At 37.4% G+C, this 23217-nt stretch overlaps 2 protein-coding genes across 3 annotated transcripts in view; one reads left to right on the forward strand and one right to left on the reverse strand.

The window, feature by feature from the left end:
- RSPH14 (radial spoke head 14 homolog) overlaps positions 1 to 23217 on the forward strand; it is a 103196-nt gene that overhangs the window by 61069 nt on the left and 18910 nt on the right. The gene's annotated exons all lie outside the window — the stretch shown is intronic.
- GNAZ (G protein subunit alpha z) overlaps positions 1 to 23217 on the reverse strand; it is a 74315-nt gene that overhangs the window by 50735 nt on the left and 363 nt on the right. Inside the window, exon 1 of one of the 2 annotated variants that reach the window (XM_074844297.1) lies at positions 20081 to 20147. The exons of the other annotated variant lie outside the window; for it this stretch is intronic. The gene's annotated coding sequence lies outside the window, so the exon portion shown is untranslated. Of the gene's footprint in view, positions 1 to 20080; positions 20148 to 23217 lie in introns of those variants that run through there. 2 annotated transcript variants of the gene reach the window in all.

The following is a 23217-nucleotide window of genomic DNA, read 5'->3' on the forward strand; positions in this document are numbered from 1 at the left end:
AAGTGTAATGATCTCAGACTTCTGTTTTGCAAGAGGCTTTACTGTTTTTCTATTATTCGTACGTTCTTTGTCACAGTGGGCTATCTTAATCTAAGTTTCTGTATTTTGTCTAGCTTTCTCTCTGAACATGTTTAAAGTCACTTACAGATCTCTTCTAATTTATGATGGCCTGACAAGTGGAAATGTAGAGTCTCTAGGTCTGCTTTCAGATCCAGGTCCCCACTGGTATGCATCTCTGGGGTCTACAGTTCTGTTACAGCATCTTGGCATCAGGCAGGTTCTTGGCAACACACTGAATTCTTTTTCAGCAGTTTCCAGTACATAAATGTGAAGGTATCGGGGAATGTGAAACACGCGCATATGGAAGGACAAACAGTTATGACAATAGTTGTTAATTCCTTAGTTTCAGAGAAAAAGGTATAGACAGTGGACAGAGTCAATGGATGACAGTTTTACGTATTTGTTTCCGAAGTTTCTTGGGATGTTAGCCTGGGACAGTTGAGCTTGCGATCACTCACTCTTAAATACTTTTACTGATTCTATATTTATCTTTAAATCCCTTCCTAACTCTAACCCTGCTTAAAGGAGATACATAGTTGAACCAGTGTAGCCCTGGATACAATTCATGACTACCAAGATGAGTCAGTATAGGTCAGAATTCGTACTGGTGTATTGAGAGCAGCATTATATTTTAGTCAGAAGATGAATAGATAATGGTTGCAAACCATTGCAAAATTCCACAACTGGCACTCTGGACAAAGGGTGAACACTCAAAAAACCAGTATATGAAGCATACTGATTAAAATGTGCTTCGATACCCCACTCATTCCTGTCTTTCCTTAGATTTCCAGAACACTATTAACATGCACATTTTCAGAACAGCAGCTTTTACTCAGTTCTGAAGATCTCCTATAGAGTATTTAAACTTCCCCTCTTCTTTCTTCCTCCTGTAAACCTGCCTTCTCACTACATTCTTTTAATCTCTGTGCTCTAACACATGCCTGTAATTTCATCCCAAATCCACATTAACTAGAACAGGACTTCTACAGTAACCAATTCCAAAAACTAACCATGACAATCTTATTCTTGGCTGCTCTAAACTAGTTATCCAGTCAGTACATCAAGTCATCTCTATATGACAGTGCTTATCTGTCATCTTTGCCTATATGGTCCACGGCATATGAACAGGCTTATAATTTAAGCATTTTGGATACCTTAAAGATGTCTGAATCCTTCACCCCAAATGCAATGTGTATTGCTATTACCTGGCCTAAAATTCTACAAGAGTCTTAATATCAGCTGTATTTATCTTACTTCCCTTTGCACATCAGAAGGACATTAGCACATGAAGAACAGATTAATCAGCAGAAAATTAAAATAATAGCATACACATTAGTAGAACAGTAATTAGCACAAGTTTACTTACTCTAATGAATCAAAGATACGGAAAGGAAAACACTCCAAAATTAGAGATGCACTTTCTTCAACTAATTAGCTTTTTCCAATGGTCACAGAAGATGAAAAATAAGAGTTGAGGAAGCTGTTTCTTAATGAGTAACTTTCCAGTCACACAGAGAAAATGAAATTACTGTATTAGATATCAGGCCAAATTCTTATTTTAATTATATAAAAATTAGAGTTGGCTCCATTAACCATGTTTATTCTGACATCTTCAGAACATTTAAAACGGGTTTTCCTTTAAGTCCTCATCATTGGAGGCTGCATTTTCACGTCATTGTTAAGACCACTAGTTGAATTCTTTGTGGCATTTTCTACACATCTCTGTGATTAAAGATTAAAAATTTTTCAAGCACATATGGAACTCCCTCGCCTCTCTTTCAAGTTTCATCCTGAAAAAAAGAGGCTTGCTAGAGACAAGAAGCAAGAGGATACATACTCCTTCCAAAATGTATCAGTAGTTATGATAAATGTGGAAATTTTATGCCCGTATAAGATAAGCAGATCTTTTTTAAACTTTATGTTATCCGCCTCAACAATCACTTATGACAAACAGTTTGGTAGAAAGACACTTTCAAGAAAAAATTATTCTTCTCAGACAGCTTGTACGCTGTAGAGTATTTCCTAGTGCATATTTCCACAACACACTCAAATACATCATTCCTATCCTACAGTGTTTTACATATCAACTCTTCTGCTTGCTGTTCGTTAATATGTTTAACACAGAAAAGGATAGAGTAGGACCTCCTTATTGTAGGGAAGACCAGGAGTATGTAAACACTGTGTAAATGAGTTTTACACTATTGAATTTCCTTTTTTTTTTGGCTTCTAGTCATTCCTGTTGTATATATTGCAATGATATTTGGATATCACTATTTCAAGTAGGAATACAATGAGGTTATTATATTGTTGCTTTGTAAAACAGAGTAGTAGACACTAGTTCCAAATAGTTCACTACAGTAAGAAAGTTTGATTTATTTAAATAAGTTTTCCCACATACATTGAAAAGCATCTTCCACGTTCACAGTTGCTACTTTTAAAGTTCAGAAAAAGAATAACTTTACAAACTATTATATTAGTACATTTTACTGTCCTGGCTACATAAAGATTAACTTCCTTTCACCAGTTTTATTTTTTCTTGGAATACAGTCAGAAAATAAAGCAGTCTAAAATCTGTTCTGGTTTTTTAGATCAGATTTCATATTAAAAATGCAGGTGTTTCATGGCTGTAAGGTTCTAATGAGATAAAAGTCTTCTCAGTTGCTCTAATAGAAAGCCCTATTGCTTCCTTTCACTGTGCACATTTCTTTGTAAACTTTGTTTAAAAAAACCTTATTCTTTGAATGACTAGATTGTACTGCATATGTGCATCTAAACTAACATATCTGCCTTCTCCTGACAATTGAAGCTGCTCAAAATGTTAAGAAAATATTTATTAAATCTGATGATACATATGAGTTGTCCTGTCATGCCTAATATGGGTAGTTCTTCCCACAAGACAAATTAACATGCCCCAAATCCTGAGCTAATAGTGATCCATTTCGATTATCAAAGTAATACTAAAAAGCTCATTTTTGATGTGGGAAGGATACTTGAGCAAAATTCTGCACTGGTTTATTATATAAATCTGTTGAATCCCATTTAACTGAGCAGGCTGTTTAGTACTCGCATGTTCTTCTGTCTATACTTTTATAGCAAATAAAGCCAGACATTATTGGTGGTTTCATATCTAGGCTTGCTCTTTGAGCAAGACAGAAGTGATGAGTAGGGGCAAACTGATCTGTGTTTTTGTAATCACAGACACTTATCCCTTTTCTCAGCATGTTCCCAAGTAACGGGGGTGGGGAGGAAGGAGAATGACACTACAACAACACAATTCAATTGTAAAAATTTCCCTAAGGAAAGATCTGACTATTGTTTCTTGTTGCATTAGCTACTGGCACGTTATCATGGAACGCAGAGTTACAGAATCTGCCTTGAAAGATGTTCCCCCCACCAAGGTTTTATTGAAAGGAGCTGGCTCCTAGGCTGAGAATAAAGCCAATGGCTGTTACTATCACAGTCAATATAGAGTCTGTGCATACTGTATGCTGCTAGCAGCAGGAATTTCAGCTGGCATTGCAGGCACAAAGCTATATTCTCCCTCAAATGCAAGTGATACCAGTAGTCTCATAATTTAGCTTCACCACCATCAGCCCACTCACACAGAGCTTTAGGGAGCCTAATCTTATTCATCTCTTTACAGTATTTCCATCCTAGTAGCCAGATGATACATAGAATTTTTCCCCAGTAGTACCTAATTTAAGAAAGTAAAATGTAGTTCAAAAGGTTGCAGCAAACTTTCCACAGCAGTTTTAGCTACAGTTGCCAGCAATCCTGGTTAATTCAGGACTGATATTCTACTCAGTATTACAGAACATATACTACCAGAGGAAGAAAACAAAACCTTACCCACGCTACACGTTCCCAGCTTATTGGTTCTGATCGCTGCTTCTTTCTCTTTACTCATGTGAAAGTTTAGAGGTCGTGGATCTGCCTGTTTGAGCACTTACCCATGTAAAAGCAAATGCAAGCAAATCTAGCAAGAAATAGCACAGCACACATCTAAGACTTACAAGTGTAAGCTAACCTAATGTAATCAGTTTCTAATGATTATACACATCCACAGAGGATTCCAGTACTTTAACAAAACCTTATTTTTGCAGGTTTTAACTTTCAATCACTTCTTATGCTATTAAAGAAGAAGACATGAGGGAGTATGATATATCAGGAAATACCCAAGGTAGTTTACTGAGGAAGAAGTCAAGTGTTCTACTTAGTAGGGATCACTTTTTTTTTTTTTTTTTTTTTGAGAGGAACTGAGGTTAATAAGGAATGAGGAAACTACTTCAGATTTTTGACCCAGGAAAGCAGCCAGAAAGAGTCCCAGACACGCATGCAGTATAAATGCAAGGTTGAAATAATTTCACAGAAGTTAGTTTACTGTTTAATGTATGGTGATTAAAGTGCATTTATTACAGAATAAAGTTGTTTTAAAACTGTGGCCATAGACATTACTAACGTTCCCTTTAGAAAAATCACTGAAATCTGAAAGCAAAAGAAGAAAAGCTGACAGAGGAAGAAGACAGCTGGATAAATTTTTTTTCTTGATGCAACCTCTTAGTTGATAGTGCAACTTTTTGTTGCAGTTGGATGACGGTATTATTTATGTTGCTGTTTTCCATTGCTTAAAGCCTTGCGAAAGTACTTACTCTGAAAATATATCCATCAGATATCTATCTCTAAATAAAAGTCTGGGGAAATTTCTCATACAAAAAATGGCTTGGGCACTTCTGAACAAAGCACCTGGGGAAAAATTAAGTGTTGCATCCACACTAAAAAAATTGAGAACTTTTGTTTAAAATCCTGCTATACCTTCAAATTCAACAGAAGATGAGCTTTATGGTGTGGATGTGCATTTGCCATTCTTACAAAACAGGAAGTTTAATTTAAAGACTGAAAAATTTTAGTTTTAGCTAGAGTAGAGAAAGATTCCATTTCAAGAAAGCACTTGCTAGGCAAAGGCAATTTGACTTTCCGGTCTAGAGGCTTAGGAGAAGGGAAAAGAAAGATGAAAGAAAAGATTTGATATTAAGGAAAACTAGAAACAATCTGTATCCATTAGAATGCCTGTCTCTCCAGAGCCAGAAGCATAAACCAAAGTTACCAAACCTGATTATGAACTTTCTACCTGCAGAATTTGTGGGAATCCCTGATATTCCCTCTCTTTCCACATAGAGGGTAAGAATCTTAGCTTCAACTTGATGGATGAACTGTACAGTTATCAATAAGATTTCTTGTGACAGAGTTAAGGTTTTTTTGTTTGACAGAAATAATTTGGGAAATTTTAAGATATTTTAGAAAGATATTAAGAATGAATATTCAAGTACTCAGAAGTTGTATGTACAAGTTATGGCAAAACTTTTAATTACGTATTAAGGCACTGTAATCCCATCCAAAACAAAGGATGGGCCAGATCCAATAATCAAACAAGAAAACATAGCGGAGAAAGCTGTAGTCTTTTGTGGCTTATTTGTTACAGCAGTTAAAATGCATATTTTATTAGTTAGATGAGTGAAGAAAGAAGTGTCGTGATTTAATTAGCTGAATGTTTGGCTGGACACTACTGAATTCTACTCCTCTTTGTCATGGTGGTTCTTTGTGATATTAACTAACTCCCTTATGCCCATCTTTTCAAAGATGATGTCTGCTTGTGATTTTCATTTCTTAGATGCCCAGCTTGAGATACTCTTTGTGATCAGGAAATGCACCAAGTTTTCAAGTATAATCAGCCTCAATGGTAGCTGTGTTCAAATATTTTAAAAGTAAGCTTTTTCACTTGATCCATCTTGATCTCTATTTAAGAAATAGGGCCCAACCTCTACACTAACTCTCCAAGGTAAATCCAAGAAATGAATTAATGTCTGTGCAATACATAACAAAATGAGAGTAACAGCAAAGTCAGTCAAGAAATTCATATTGATGGCACAGTCTAGCTAAAGTACATTACCTATCCAGACCAGGACCACACACACGATAGCCAAGACAGAATAATGGAAGCTGCTGAGTAAGGAAAGGTTTCTTAAAGGAAAGTCAAATCAAGTAATGATAAAACAAAACATCACATACATGTAGGCAGGTATGTGTGCATGTTAGGGATAATCAAGGTTACCAAAGAAGGTATAAGGCCAATGATAAAAAAAATTTAATTGACAAATCCTCAGCCCAGGGCAGGGGATGAGAAGGGCATTGACCAGCACTAGTGCCATACAATGAACTCCTTATTATCACCAGCAATGACTGTTAACAGCCCAGACAACTGCTTCCAGCATACTTTCCAGAAACATAGTTCATAGAATGGTGTGGGTTGGAAGGGACCTTAAAGATCATCTAGTTCCAACCCCCTGCCATGGCCACGGACACCTTCCACTAGCCCAGGTTGCCCAAAGCCCCGTCCAACCTGGCCTTGAACACTGCCAGGGAGGGGGCAGCCACAGCTTCTCTGGGCAACCTGTGCCAGTGTCTCACCACCCTCACAGGAAAGAATTTCTTCCTTATATCTAATTTAAATCCACACTCTTTCAGTTTAAAACCATTACTTCTTATCCTATCACTACACCCCCTGGTAAAAAGTCCCTCCCAGCTCTCCTGTAGCCCCCTTTAAGTCCTGGAAGGCTGCTATAAGGTCTCCCCAGAGCCTTCTCTTCTCCAGGCTGAACACCCCCAACTCTCTCCACCTGTCCTCACAGGGGAGCTGCTCCAGCCCCTGATAATCTTCGTGGCCTTCTCTGGACCACTCGAGCAGGTCCATGTCCTTCTGAAGTTGGTGCCCCCAGAGCTGGACACTGGACTCCAGGTGGGGTCTCCCGAGAGTGGAGTAGAGGGGGAGAATCCCCTCCCTCGACCTGCTGGCCACACTTCTCTTGATGCAGCCCAGGACACGGTTGGCTTTCTGGGCTGCGAGCGCACATTGCTGGCCCATAGTCAGTTTTCCATCCAGCAATGCCCCCAAGTCCTTCTCTGCAGGGCTGCTCTCCATCCACTCCTCACCCAGCCTGTCTTTGTGCTTGGGATTGCCCCGACCCATGGACAGGACCTTGCACTTGACCTTGTTGAACTCCATGAGGTTGGCATGGTCCCACCTCTCCAGCCTGTCCAGGTCCCTCTGGATGGCACATCCCTTCCCTCCAGCGTGTGACCGCACCACACAGCTCGGTGTCATTGGCAAACTGGCAGAGGGTGCCTCGATCCCACTGTCCAGGTCTTCAACAGAGATGTTAAACAGCACACTACCTAGTTGGTTGGTCCATTAGGTTCTCATCTGCTGATTCTCACTGTGATTTTAGAGAAATACTCAGATCTGTGGTGTAAAACCTGAGCTCAGCTATTAGAATTGCCACTTAGGGATACATGGCAGAAGAAAGTTTTAGAAGGAAATAGTGGAGAACCCAAAGAATATTACTTGCTGCTATTGCATGCAGTCATAGACTATCAGTATCTAATCTAGATGTAACTGATATATAATAGGATAGATTTTCTGCAGGGAGATGCTATATTCATAGGTTTAAACATCACATCTTGTCTATTGTTTGGAAAACATCCAACATATTTTAGCAGGATCAAAATACAAGTTATGCTAGTTAGTGGTGTCCACTAGCTAAGTGTATCACCCAGTCAAAATTTAGCATATAGACTCGATCCAAGTTTTAGGGATTCGTTATAAACCACGCATTCAATCTCTGCTTTTATAAAGATTTGATCTTTATAAGGTTTTGATCTTTAGTTAGTGACATTGAAGTTTGCACCATCTCAGTGCAAAGATCGAGACCAGAGTAGAATACAAGAACCTATTATTTTTCTTTTAACTATGCACACCCCACTTACTTCAGGAAGTTAGAAACAAATCATATAAAGCATTAATACCTAAATACTTGGTAGATATTTAAATCATGATCTGTTTTAGCAACATCCACAAACTAGCGTGAAAGAGCAAGAAGAAGCATAAACACAACCAGTACGTAATACCAACTGATTCTTGAATACAGCCAAAAATACGACAGTTCTATTCTGAGTTGTGTTGCTGAAAATCTGGAGTAGTGTCCGTGACTGCATATGAAATTGCCTGTGTTTCATAGTGATTTAACTAATACCAGAATCTGCCACAGCAGTCATTTTAGAGGTGACCTTTAGACTTCCATAAAGAATGAAATATTCAAGAATATTATGGTGGGTCTAACAGTGCGTGTGCAGAAAATCCTGGCTGCTACACAAGGGCAAGGAGAAATAACACACATAGCATCTGCTTTAGGGACATGCAAACATCAGACTCATTTAAAAATTTGTAATAAAGCAACAAACAAAATGCAGTACCCACTCAGTGTTTTGTAAGCACCTCAGGTGATGACAGTACTGGAGGTTATGTCTTCATTAGAGTTGCTGTTTAGCTTTTATCATTAGTGTTACCATAGTTCTTATGTGAGTGATTCATGAGCTAAGACACATACCACAGGGTTGCTGTTTCATAGATCTTACAGAGCTTAAGGAGATTATTACATTAAAAAAGCTAGTAAAGATGAGGTTTGGTCATTGATACAGTGGCAAATTTCCTATCACTCATTCAACCTTATTGCACACAATACCTTGTGAAAGCATAAGGAAATTTTGCTAGTTATCATAGCAAAAGAAAGGTAAAGAGGGATTTGAAACAGGAAAACAATGTAGCCTTGTAAAAGGAAGCTTCTCTTCTTGTGCACAAAAGGTCACATAACAGGGCAGAAACATGCTTGGTTTAGACTGTTCCAGTGACAGGTATGAGCTAATCAGAGGTCAAAATCAGAATCTCTGTAGTAAGAACCTGAGAGCCTGGGTACAGATAATGGTGTCCTGAAGACAAGAAGCTTGTTTAATGTGATAGGGAAAAGCAACCAGTGAAGATTCAAAGATTGAAGCTCAAGGCCAAGCAAAAGGCAAGGAAAAGGTGCTCCACTAAATGGGAACCATGGAAACAATAGATGAGTTTTATCTGTGATGATGGTTAAGAAAGCATCTTGGAGACTCTATACAGAAATAAATCACAGTAGTTCTGCTTGTGTGTTCTAAGGGACAGAACCAGAGTAGAGTCAAAAATTAAGGCAAAAAATTAGTGAAGTCACAGAAGCTAGATAAGATTTCTAGGGTAAACTGAAAGGGTATATAAACACAGGAACTGAGAAACTTCAGTATCCATGAAAAGAAGAGGGAAGGGATAGCAACAGAGGAAGGAAAGACAAGCTGACAAGAGCAGATGGGCACATCTTACTATATCACACTGGCAGAAATCTATATAGATAATAAAAAAGGCCAGTGGGAAAGAACTGACTCAGAAGCTGTAAAGATGGCTCTGCACATATGGAATTTAGTTGCACTAGGGGGAAAAAAAAAAAGAGAGAATAAATCCATGGTGGGAGAAGTCATCTGGGTAACAAAATATGGGAAGCACTTTCAGTAGAAGTAGTTAACACTGAATTCACAGAAAGGCTGAGCAAGAGCATGGACTGGTGATGTGATAGTTAAAGTTAGGAACTAAGCAACAGAAAATGAGTAATGTTTCACAGAGGACAAATCAAGAGATCTTTGGTGAATGGAAAAACAGAAAAACGGACATAGGTTGAATGAGTATGAGGGAGCAGCAAGTTCTCAACAGGAGATAAAATCAAAAAAGAATATAGAAGATTCATGTGAAGAGAGAACAGCATAAGGGAGTTCAGAGACAGTAACTCAAAAAAAGCATGAAAGGAAAGAGCAACATGATGCAGGAAGAGCATCAAAGAGCTGGTCAAAATGGAAAAGAATAAGAGGGGGAAGCAGGACTGTGAAAGAATAAAGCCAATAATTCGCATGATTATCTAACTTTGGGAAGGACAATGAAAACCTGACAAACCTGCTGAAGTTATCAGCCTCACAAGCATAAACATGGATTAAAATGATGTTCCTAATACAACAAGGAAAGAAAGGAAGAAAGAGTATGGATATCGGTATAAGAAGCAGGGCTATTATCAGGGATGAATTTGGTAGGTAGGGTAGAGAGCAATTTCCAGCCTTGGGCCACATATAAAATTATTTATATGAACTATGTCAGAATGTATCTACATCAGAACTGTGGGTTTCCTTAACAACTCAAACTAAACATGATTTTTGCCACAGAAGTGGAGATGAAGAGTGGAAGAAGTATTAGAACGCAGCCCAGAGAAAAAAAAAAAATCCCAAGAGTCTAAACAGAATCCACAGTGTTCTCTAAAGTGTGACTCATGGGAGAGGACTTGTATGCTACCAAGCACACATTACAGCTGCAGCCTACGCCTGGTCTCATTCTGCTTCTCTTTTGAAATTCAGAAGCTTTGACAGTCTTACAATCCTGCTGCATGGAAGAGCTTCAGCAGGTACATGTCAGACAGCTGAGCCACTGTCATAGTTACTCTCTAATTCAAAGGACATGTTTTGGTTGGGTTTTTTTAATAAGCTGAATATGAAGGAAGTTATCATGTTCTGATACGAAATTTCTTTGGGCCCAATCCAAAACACTTCTACTTAGCAAAACATAACCCCACAACCAGAAACATTTAAGTACAGCATTGTACAACAGCTAATTAGCTCCTGGTTTCAAAAGCTAAGCTAATACTTTTTTACAACATTTTGCCATCTAGATGAAGTTCTGTACAGACCTATATAAAGTAAGTTTTTTCACTCACAATAAAGCAAAAAGGCCTTGGTATTCTGATGCATTGACTTCTTTAGCTACCGTTTTCCCTTCACCAACAACCCCCCTCAAAAAAAAGACCAAAGCAAAACACACAAATTGCTGCTACCATAAAGAACCTACCATCCTTTTCAAGGTTTAGCAGCTACTAGGATTTCTCTTCAGTGTCTCCGATTCCCTCTCTCTGGAGGGATAATCACACCTTCCTTACACCCCAGCTGCAGTTACTGCGGTTACACACCCACCACCACAAGCCAGAGGGATCCGAGTCACTTCATGCAGACTCCTAACTAGGGATTATGAGAAGCTGGTTACGTTGAACATAAGCGAACATTGGAGTGGTTAAATTCCTTTCATCAGACTTTAAAAATGTCTTTTAATAAGCAAGTTGGCTGCAGATGAATATGAGAAGGTGCAGGTTTAACTATCTGAAGGCCTAACTTATCCAGAGAAGGCAGGCAGAGCAGCAGTGCAAGCATCTCTAGCAATGTTCTTTGTGTGTTTTTCACCACTTATGCTCTGGAGAATTTAAGTTTCTTAAATAATGTTAGGTTTTCTCTCTTATTCAACCTTGGTTTTCTACTGAGATCAAGAATATTTCTGCTTGGCACTAAATGAGATTACAATATGAGCTAGAGGAATTTAAGTAGTTGTGGTGAAACAGCAACCTATGATAAGTGACACTTATCATGGTTATTCCTCAGCAGAATAAATACCACTGTCATTGTTTAAGGTAAAAATAAGAATAAAAAATCCCAAACCCTGTGAAGTGCTACGGTTGTGATCCACTTACCATAAAAGGAAGTGTTTTAGTTGACTTCGGTGGGTTTTGAGATGATCCTGTACCTGGTTTTGACCAGGATGAAAATAAACATAATGTATTTTAAAACACTGCAAGCAGGATACCTAACTGTCAGCAACACAGACGGCATTACTGATGAAAATTTAGTATTTAATGCATGATTCGTACTCTTCTTGTATATGAATATCTACAGCTGAAAACTTTTGTAAGAATAGATATGAAATTGAATAGTCTACCTTTCAGCTCTCCATTTTTATATGATCTCATCATTACTGTATCACTAGTAGATACTGAAGCATGATCAGTATCATTGTTTTAAGATTAATTTCTTCCCTGTACACACATGTTCCAAGCCTGGCTTCTGTTGGTATTCACTATGTATGTTTGTTCATAGGTCTAGTCAACGTTGTAAGAACGGAAGGCAAGTCTGACCACACAGATTTTGAGCCATACTATGACAAAACCTAGCCAGGGTTTTACACAGGGCTATACAAATTCTATCAGTATTGTGGATCACTTTCATATCATTCTAAGAATAGATTTTTGTCTATAACAAAACAGTAGGTACTGTGTACTGTTTAATATTTATTATTTTACAAATGCATAGGTAACAAAATGAGCTGCTAAATTTAAATCCATCTTCTAAGGAAGCTTGCATGGATTTTTAATCTGGGTATACAGTAACATAGGAGTACTGTGATTCAGATTTGGCTGGGCGAAGTTGTTGTTTTTCAGCCTCCAGCAAGTTTGTAAATAGTTATTTTTCCCCAAACCTGAAACATATAAATGATAGATGGAGTTATTTTTGTTATTAGGGATAAACCAAAATCCAATCACATTTTTTCTTCATCTTTTATTATTTTTCAGCTGTGCATTAGTAATTGTGCTGCTACTACTACTAGTATAAGCAGTTGTAGCTCCAAGTTTTGTAACACATACTGATGATTCTTTTGGTGTCCTATCAACACTCGAGTACTTTTGTGTATATACGTGTGCACGTGGAAAGCAAGGAGAAGGAGGGTAATTACTGCTCCTATTCAAGTTTGTGGTGTATGTAAGGACGTTTTCAGCATTCAGATTTTTTCCCTGATTACAAATTTTTTATTCCCTATAGCCCTGCAAACTCCATAGCCATGCAACCACAATTCCTGTATTTTTACTAAAACCTGTGACAGCATTTTTGCTAGTTCTTTAAACCTTAAATTCTGCCTGCAAATAATCTGTCTCTCCTGTCGTACAAGTTCTTCTATGCTGAGGTCAGAAAAGTTTCCCTCTTGTATCACACCTCAAATAAAATTGTCTCCTCTTCTTTAAGGTACCTAATTAATTAGCTCACCATTTTGTGATCTCCTTATTGTTTCATTCATTTTGTTTGAAGTAGGCTCTTGAATCAAATATTGAGAACTGATAGGCTGATTTATGATACTACATACATGATCTACTACTACTGTTAATAGCAATAAAACCAAGTTTTGCAGGTTTTTCTGCATGACGCAGTCCTAACAGCCTAAGTGAGAGTTTCACAAACCAGACGAGTGTATGACAATAACCACACGGTACAGGTTTAACAGCAGCATTTTAAATGGTTGCTCTTTTGTTCTTTTTACTCTCAGTGACATCTCTTCTTGACTCAAATAGCTGTGGCACTAAAATTATCTCAAAGCTGAAAGGTGCTAATCGAGCCTTTAGTTTATTCATTATTCAGCAATGGATCCTTAGTTATTCATTTCTCATATTACCAGAAAAAATTACTTATGGTAACACTGTATCCTATCATTAAGATGGCACATAAAGCTGAAATCTTACCACAGATAAGAAGCCATAGATTCCTAACTAGTTAGCATTCTGTATTTCACACATGATACGCAGGAAAAAGGCTGTTGATGCTGTTACAATTATGAGTAGCAGGCACAGATCCGGGATAAGAACCAATATATATGCTAGAGGTTGCTCAGCATGCATCCTTACCTCAGTGGAAAGGTCTTGCACAAGTTTCTCAGTGAGACGTATTAGGTCAAACCAGTACAAAAGCTATTGCAGCTGTATGAATTCCAGCTTCCAAATTCACCCTAAACTCACCAAGCAGATTTACCAAGTGAGGGCAAATATCCACAATACAAATAATTTATCTTGAAAACTTTGTTAAAAGAGTATGAGGACACCTCTGAGACCACTCAGATTACTCAGCTAGCAGGGATGAGATGGGGTGTTCTGTATTTTCAGTGATCTGTTCTCAGGTACCACTGGTTAATTATCCTACCATTTCTTACCTGATAACTACTTGTAGCCTTCCAGGATAATTGTGCTTAAAAGCATATGTTTTTTTTATGTTTTGGTTCGCTTACATCATACCTCAGGTCTTCTAAATTGAGTTATTTGAGTCAGTGTTGCAACTAAGGAAAGATGACATGGGTACTGCCACCTAACGCTGTCTGTGACTTTTAAACAGCTTTTGTATCTTCATTGTTGCAAGACTGAAAAAATCCCACACCAAATGCATCTTAATAGTAAGAGAATAATTCGTTATCTAATATCAACCCAAAAAGCTACAGACATTCCAGAAAACAAGGTCCATAAAATTTCTTACCTCTCAACTCCAGGAAAACACCTGATAAAGTGTCTTCCCACCTCTACCAAAAGCACAGATGAAGTCAATAGTTAAAGAGCTCACAGCTGACTTAGCTTTCAGCCCAACCCACCTTAAACCAATTTGAATTTTGTTTCAATTTCTTCCAGCTGGCAGTAATCCTGTTAAGATGCAATGCCACTGACATACATGCTTCCTAGCAGTCTCCTCCTCCCAAAGTATATTTTGCACCAAATACTTAAGGAGGAACAAAGATAAACTGTTTGTGTCATCTCTGCTTGCTGAAGACCCCAATGCATTAGAGAAATATCCAGTAACTAGCTTTGCTCTTTGAGAGACACAGGAATGGCACAGAAATAGCAGAACAAGACAGTAGATTGTCATCATAATACTGATTGTGTCTCCTTGACTATTCTGAGACCTTTTTTTCCTACTTCTTAAGAAGGAGGTACAACTTTGGTTTGTATTTCAGATTGTTGTGTCTGTCATTAAGTAGTGTAAATGGGTGCCCTATACAAAAATAATTTTAACTGTCCCTTCCCATCTTTTGTGTTGGTTGCAGGAGGGAGCATAATATCCCTAAGGGTGAAACTTCTACAGGCTTTTACAAAAAGTTTAAAGAAAGAGCCAAATCCTAAAAATTTTGTACACCTGCATTATTTTCTGAAATCTTTTAATCTTGACCTTCTGCTGTTTATATTCTGTTGATCTCCACTTGCCTCTGGCCAATCCTAATACAAGCTGAAGAAATTACTTGTAGTGAAAAATAGTATTTCATATGTATTTTATAACTAGATAAATCTGAAAAAATATATCCTTTTAGATTACATCTTAGAAAATACAGAATCTATAATTGATGATTGTGACAAAAGATGCAGACACCAAGTAAACAATGATATTGATGTGCTCTTAATGTAACTCCATCAAATATAAACCTTCACAACGTAGGTAAAGACAGATAATAAACAACATGTCTAAAATTCCATTTGCACATCATATCTCATAGCTGAATAAGAGTAGTGCTTCATGGACTGACAGCATTGCACCTGGCCTCCTTTAAAAAAATGTTTACAAGTACTTTATTATTTTCTTGAATTGACTTGTTTATGTAAGCTTTTGATGAGTTCTATGAAAAATTCTTGATGGATAAATCATGAAAACATAAAGTATCCAAAATCCAAAGTACAGTCATATAGATAAGCTTTGATTAATCACAGACTACCTCCATTTGGAGAAATGCAACACCAAGAATAAGATACTGTATGAAGATACCTAAATACCATATTTTGTCAAGACAATAATACATTCAAAATTCTCTCTGCTAATATTTTCATGTTTCACCATAAAGTAGATGAAACCAGGTTATTTTCTGGGGATGACACACATTCCATATATCATTTACTCTGACATGTAGAAACCAAATGCAAACATAGACAAAGCAAGTTCAAATTTTATTTTTTAAAATACTTTTTGAAATAATTAAATTATTTGCCTAGTGTTATTCTATAATATGTTGCTGCCCGGATAAGGCAGTACACTTTTAATACCATTTTTATTAGTTGTGATCAAAAGACAATGTTATTCAGTAATAATTTTACAGCAAGAAGGAAAGTGTCTCAATTCTTTCATTCCCAAGTTATTTTCAGTGAGGAATAACAAGTCATACCATCAGCAGAAGTTCCTGCATTCTTTCAGGATTTTAATCAAATTTAGCCTTTCTTGATTCTGACAAACTTATCACTTGTCTCCAGTCAGCTCATTTGGGTAATCCTATTCAGAATAATGTAATAGAGGCATCTCTAGCCTAATAAAAACTCCTCAGTTCATACTTAGAAGCTGGGTATGGAGTGGGGACTCTGCTGATTTTCATGGATAATGACCTGTACTTTCCCACTAATGGAAAAGAACAAGAACTCTTGCCTTTTTCAGTTGGCCACTGCCCTGATAATACCAAATAAATTACTTTTTAAACATCTAAATACAGATATTTTCTTGAGCAGGGGTTTTTTCCTGTACTTCAAAGATAGTCCTATAGGTGATACTGGGTAACTGTTAATTGCTTGTCTATTTTATAGGTCCTTTTTTGTTGAGTACGATAAACTTCTATTTGGTCAGCCTCTTCCATTTGATTCTTATGAAAGACTGATGGAAAAGTATAGAAGCAATGTAGATTATAGAATCATGAGAAAGTACCTTACTGTCTTTGTACTCACTTGCATTTCACTTGGCTGAAATTCTCAAAGTCAGATAATATTATTAGTAGAACTACTCATGGAGTTAAGAAGGAAGGTAATTTCCCTGCTCACTGAGAAGTTCTCCCATCATTTATTAATTAAGTCCACAGTACTTAAAGATACTCCCAGAGTTCCATGTGACTGTGTGCACAACTTTCCCTTTAAAGCATACTTTTGCTATAATAGGATCACCCATTTCTTTCAGATCAATTCTTACAAATTATTTCCAAATTAGGATATTGCAGTATTTTCTGCTTGGGGTTCATTGCTTTCCAGTATCAGAAGACACAACTAGAAAAGCAACATGAATTAGTCAAAAATACAGACAAACTCAGACACTCCTAGTCTTGATCTGAATAGGGGATCAGAAGTTTAGTATCTGAATAGGGAGAAATGTTTTTTCATGATCCAGCCTTCATTGTAGAGCCAGGTTGGACCTGCCTAAATCTCGGCATGAATTAGAACAGTTTCCAGGTATGATCCCAAGAGGCCACAATATCAGTGACTGTTCTTGGTTTCCTTGACTGCAGAAGTGGGAAAAGGGTAGAGTTGCCAGGCCAACAACACAACAAGGAGAGAGGCTTCTCTTGTCACGGAGCAGGGTAATATCCTCTGTAAACATTTAATTTTAGTTTATAACCCACTTGCACTGGCAGAGAAGGGGACTATAACAGAACCAATAATTCAATTCTTTGTCTATGTGGTAGGTTACTACTTTATCGGTGGTTTAACTTCTAATACATAGAATTGCACTGTTCAGGACTGCAGTGTACAATCAGTTCTCTTGGAGAAAATGGAGAATTGTAATTTGCAGTGTTGAAAGTCACAGATTCCTACCTCTTGTTGATGCTGATACTTGATACTTTCATTTGTTTAGACCACTATATATTTACTTGACCTGTGAAATCAAGGAATATTGTACTGATATAATAAGATGCACTGATGGATGCACATCAGCCTAAAATCTTGCCGCATTTAAAACAACAATTGCTAATCCCTTGCATTAATACATTGTTGAAATTAGCAGCCAAGAATTTGTTTCTGTAACTTAAAAAAAATAGATAAAGTCTTCAGTATTCTATTTCTTTTTATGAGCACACTTGCAAAAAGCAAACTTGACACACCTATGTAATCACAGTCATGAGGCAAAGTTCAGATTTGCTTTTCGGAACATTCACAGCAGGAAACATAATCAGAGGACTTATGCACATCTAGTCAGGGAACAGAAACAATATGATAATTGTTGAACAATTGTTCAAATTTGAAGTAGGTTAGCCTTAGAATTTTAAATACCAACGTAAATGTCACTGAATTACAAATTAAGGTAAGTTTATCTGTTCATGGACATAAATGGATTGAAAAAGAGGTTAAAAACATCTGAAATGACTGATTAAGGTGGGATTGTACCATTACTGAGCAAGACAAAAGACAAAAAGCTCAATAGGTTCTTAGCAATTGTAAGAATATATAAATATCTGCCCATTACAAAATGGCTTCTATTATAGCACCCTGACTGTGCCAAATTTAAAAGGCCAGGCACAGAAGATTTTCTCGCATCTTGAGAGAAAATCTTCCTGCCAAGACCCAGTTGCAACAAAGGTATTTTGTGTGACTCTATCAACTCGGTGGCAGTACAGCAAGATGCTCCAGTGCAACAATGTTTATTCTGATATATTTTAGTTTAGAAAGGATTTGGTTAGCATCATATGTATTAATTTATTGAGGGATTTTAGTGCTTTAAATGATACAGAAAAAAACTTTTATGTAGTATTGATTTGAATCCTCTCCCATAGCATAAACACTAGGGAAGGTCAACAGCTGGCATCCTGGACTTTATTTCCTCATAAGACATTCAAACTGAAAAAAACACTCTAATTCACATATATGTGTAAATGGATATTAAATATCCAAATGAAATCATATTTTGTTAATACATTCCAAATATTTCGATTCTATGACTTGGGCTGGTAAATATCCAGAGAAGAAACTTTTTATTTAAAAAAACCCAACCTAGCAACTCAAATTGTATTATTTTCAGAAGGATGTTCCCTTAGATGATACTTAAGTAACATTATGAATCACACATATATTTCTCTCTTAAAGGAAGAAGTATAATTACCAGGTGCATACCCCATCTAAACAGTAAGCCACCCCCAAGCTGTGTTTTTGTTACTATGCCATGATACTTTCATCTGAGTTGATTACAATTCAGTTGAATTGTGTTTTTTCCTTCCACAGCACAACTGTGTCAACTGTATTTGTGCACCACTGTGTCTTGATAAGGTTTGAAAATACAGAAAGCAGCCACACAAAATCGGAGTAGAAACACACTGGGAACGTATGCTAGAATACTGCCTGAAGTACCAGGAAAAACTGGATAAAAGATTTGGATTACATGTACTGTTTTAATGAAGTCTTTCCTCCACAATACAGTAGCATTGTTAAGATACAGTTAGAGGAAGAAACCAGTGTGCTAGCCTAGTTACTATCAAAGAAAACAGGGTTGGTAGGTAGGGAGTAGCAACTGTATTATTACTTACAAATATTTGTGGTGAGCCATGAAAGTATCTTCATAATTAACTAGTTAAGACTGGTTAAACATTACAATATAGACAGTAAGAGTGGGATTCATCTGTCCATATTTAGCATATGCACGTAGGTGGCTACCTCTGAGCCAGTCACTCAGTGCTTCCTTTGTAGGCAGTGGAGAGAGTTGTTTCCAGAGGTCAATTCATCTCAGACTAAGATAGTGGTCAAAAACTAGTCTGATTAATTGCATTATAGGAATGTCTTTTTCTCTCCATCAACTATAAGGGAAGCCTTAACAACTACTCCATATGTACGTGTCCATGTCATAGGTATCTAAAAGTGGTGAGAATAATTCCTCCCAGCTGCCAAATCCAGGGGATTACTATTTAATAAATCTACTGTAAAAATACCAGATTAACAAGTTGTAGTTCCTAAGAAATTATTATTTGCTTTCTAGACATTATCGTTCATGTATGTGGGCAAAATGAATACTCAGAATTTGAATTTAGTTTTTCAGATTTGCCTCATTTATATTTTTCTATTGGCCAGCATGATCACTGGTAATTTCAGAGGCTATTTCTCTAACATAAAATTGTCTGGAAATGTTATCATACTTGTCTTTTTGATGTGATGACTTAGCAATCCAGAGGAGAAACAGCCCTCTGGTATAAGGGGCTTAAAGAGAAAACAAGGGCAGAGAAAAATCGGATTTGTTGGGTAAAACTGTGTTCTCTAACGATATATTGGATGTCCAATACTAAATAATAAAATGGGATTCTGGGGAGAGTTTTCTGCTGAACCATAGATAATGCTCTGAGCTACAGAAGTAAAAAAACACATGGAAAGCTGTTGCCTTCTGAAATTTTGCCATGTGTTTTGTTAGCTGTGATTTTAAATGTATTTAATAGTAACAAATGTTTGAAGTCTAGGTAATATAGAAATAATGGCCCACATCTCAGGATTAGTTCCTTCCATTCTACTTCACCAGTGCCCTTCAGTGTTAGTGGAAAGCAACTGTTGAGAAAGAAGAGTATTTTCTCTGTAGCTTTTATTTCAAGGGTTAAATTCTGTCCCTAATTACACTCACATAAAGTAATAGAACTTAAAATGCTAATATGTATCAACTACAGATTTAATAACAGAATAAATAAAAGCTGAATTTAGCCCTTCTCTATCATGTTGTCTATTCCACATACCTTAAATTGCCAGGGGACTTTGAGAAGAGAATCAGTTTTAGTTGTTTTGGATCAGTCTAGTTTTTCCCTTTTGGGATTACTCTTTCATCAGTATGGGAGTTGAAATTTGGACTTCTTAATCACCACTCTTGGATTCTGGAAAGTTTAATAAAAATGTGAACTTTGAATATAACATACAAAGTGTAAGTCAAATTCTCCTCTCAAGCAGACTGAAGGGAATCTGTTGTAACTATAATGGATGTGGATTTATTCTGGATACTGATCACATGGAACAAAACTTAGCCTTCTTTTTTAATAAAAATAGGACAATTTTTCTCACCAATACAATTAAATAATACAATTGTATCTAAGTATAACAATATTTTGATTTTGAAGGGCTTTGGTTTAAAAGTTCTCTTAGATAAAATAGTTAATTGCTTGTGTAGTGAACTGATACTGCTGAAGGTGGGTAACGTCAAATTTAACAGCATTTGTGGGAATAACACTAGAATTTTCTCAGTAAAAAGAATATGATTATCACTGATAATTTACAAATCGGAGTTTGTGGTGCAAGTAGAGGGTTACTGAATTTGTCATTGAGACTGTGACCTCACTGTAATCAGCTATAAAACCGTTCAACACTGTTGTTCCTAGAGGGCATGGGAGAACTTGATCAGTGAAACTATGCGTGCTTGTATTGAGCCTGGGCTCTCTCCCGCTGTAATTAGTGACAAAACTTCCAGTGACTCCTGTGAAAGCAGGACCAAAACTTTACACGGAAATAGTCAGAGTCAGCTCTCAATTTCAGTTACAGAAATCTGGAGAATCTCTTGTGAAAAAAGTGGAATTACTGTGATTTAACCCAAAGGAATTGAGAGTATTTGTCTTGTAATTCATGGGTGGGGAGAGAGAAAAAGACATCATTCCCTTATATTGCCTCACCACTGCGTATCAACCAAGACTCTATCTGCTGTCAAAATCCTTATCTGCTTAAGCTGGAGAGGAAGAGCTGACTTCACCATTTAAGGATTTAAGATTTTATTGTCTACTGAATTTTCTGTTATCCTTATCCCTCTACTTATCCCCTTCCCCACCACTTAGCAGGTAGATTCCTTAAGAAGGGACAAATTTCTGTTTCCTGGTTCTGTCTAGGTTTCTTAAAATTGAAGGTACCTTATTCCATCAATGTGTAATCTGAACTGAAACAACCAGAACACTTTCACTTCGGTCCTTCAAAACTACCTGGCTGGTTATTTTTAGATTATTATAGTTAAATTCAAAGCCAAGGCCTGTAGCTGAAACACTGAGCTGTACTGGAGGCTTACTAAATTGAAGGTAAGAGCTCCAGAAGAATCATTCAACTCTGTTCACCAGTGGTCAATGAAGTGACAAGCACATAATCCTCAGACAGAGGTGTAGCATTCTTTATGTAGCATGCAGTTTATTCATCTCTGTAAGGTCCATTGTCAGAATGAAATCTCCATGGCCTTACACAGAATTAATCTGCTTTTCTTTCCTTATAAGCATGCATATACACGCAGAAGTGGGATTCTTCTTTGAAAATGCAAGTCAGTGCTTTGGTGATAGGAGATACCATGAGATTTTCCCCTAAATGTGCCATGTAACTAAGATGTTTTCTTTTGACTGGACCTGTCACTGGCTTCTTGAAGACTGGAACTTCATTCCTCTATACACATAGGCCTAACCTGTAATCATGTCCTCTATCCAAGGGCAGGGATCTGTGCTTTTTGCATGATAGCTTCCAACCAAATGATTTGGTGGAGACAGCCAAGGTAATGGCAAAAAGCCCTCTGTTCTGCAGACCTGTATCTCTTCAGGTAGCAAATATGTGCCCTGTTGAAGAAAAGCGTCTCTTTCTGCCTACAACAGCACCTAAATCATCAGCTCAGACTTCAAATGTCTATATCCATAAAGTCTAAAGTCAGAAACAATTTCCCCTAAGGAAGTACAAAATACACGCTCATTTTTACTCCTTCATGATCCACAAGTAGATGTTCACAGTACCGTGTTTTCCTACCTGACCTGCTGCTGTAACCTTTATAGATGAAATTTTGACGGCCACCCCAAGGGTGTGACCCACAATGGCGTGAAATACGGAGCCAGAATAAAAATCAAATTGTGGGTGAAAGTAATCACCCACAGTAAATGGGTATAAATCACCACCATAAATGGATATAAAGAAGCGCTGAAGGGAAAACTGGTGAATTTTTCTCAAATCTTGCACAGGAAAATGTTGTCAAGATAGGTCAGTAGCCTCCAGAATAAATACCGCAAGAACACATGTTAAACAGCTTCTACAGTGAAACAGCCAAAACCAGATCAGATCAGTACTATTAGCAGAACTTAAACTAACATATATTTGTCTGTAGCTCTCTCGGCTAACATTGAAGGGTTGGGGGTTTTGTGTAGGAATCACTCACCCAAAATGCAAATGCAAAGGTACCAAAAAACTTGTGGTTCACAACTGCAGATGGGAGCCGTCCACAGGTGCAGATTAACCGAACAAAACCTCCCCATTCCTTCACATGCATGGGCACACACCAAGAGGTAGAGCTTCCAAGCTCCACAGAGCCACACATCCTTAGAATGAGCAGATGTGACTGTTACAGGGGGGATTTATTACAGAAATTCAGCAGCTAGGAGTCTTTTCTGATGGAACGTTAGCCAGTCTGCATTTCCCTGGGAGGAGGTGCTACACAGCCTGGAGGTTCTTCTCCCAACAGGAGGAATCTAATGGATTATCTTTCTGAATCATTAAGAGAATGCAACGGATCTTAGTAAGGCTCAGGTATTGGATATTAATGGGTTACAATCCAGGCGAGGGAAGGGAGATGACTTAATTTTGTGAGAAAGGGATCAAACTGAAGCAGCAGCTGATAGAAGGCCAGTATCCCCTGAGAAGGTCATTTTCACTGTATCAGCAGCCTGCCTCCCCTTACTATTTTTCCTTTACACACAGTGAAATATTTCTACCTTGCAGTGACATTCATCTTTTCTTTCATCCAGCAAAAGCATAGCTTATTGTTTCAAAACGGCACCTTTTTCTTCTTGCTTTAGAAGTCCCTTTTCATTTTGGAAATACATAGAGAGGGAAATGTTCATCGCTAAACTGATTTAAGAAAGAAATGCGGAATATT

Source organism: Strix aluco, chromosome 18 (genome assembly GCF_031877795.1).
Source record: "Strix aluco isolate bStrAlu1 chromosome 18, bStrAlu1.hap1, whole genome shotgun sequence".
Lineage (NCBI taxonomy): Eukaryota > Metazoa > Chordata > Aves > Strigiformes > Strigidae > Strix > Strix aluco.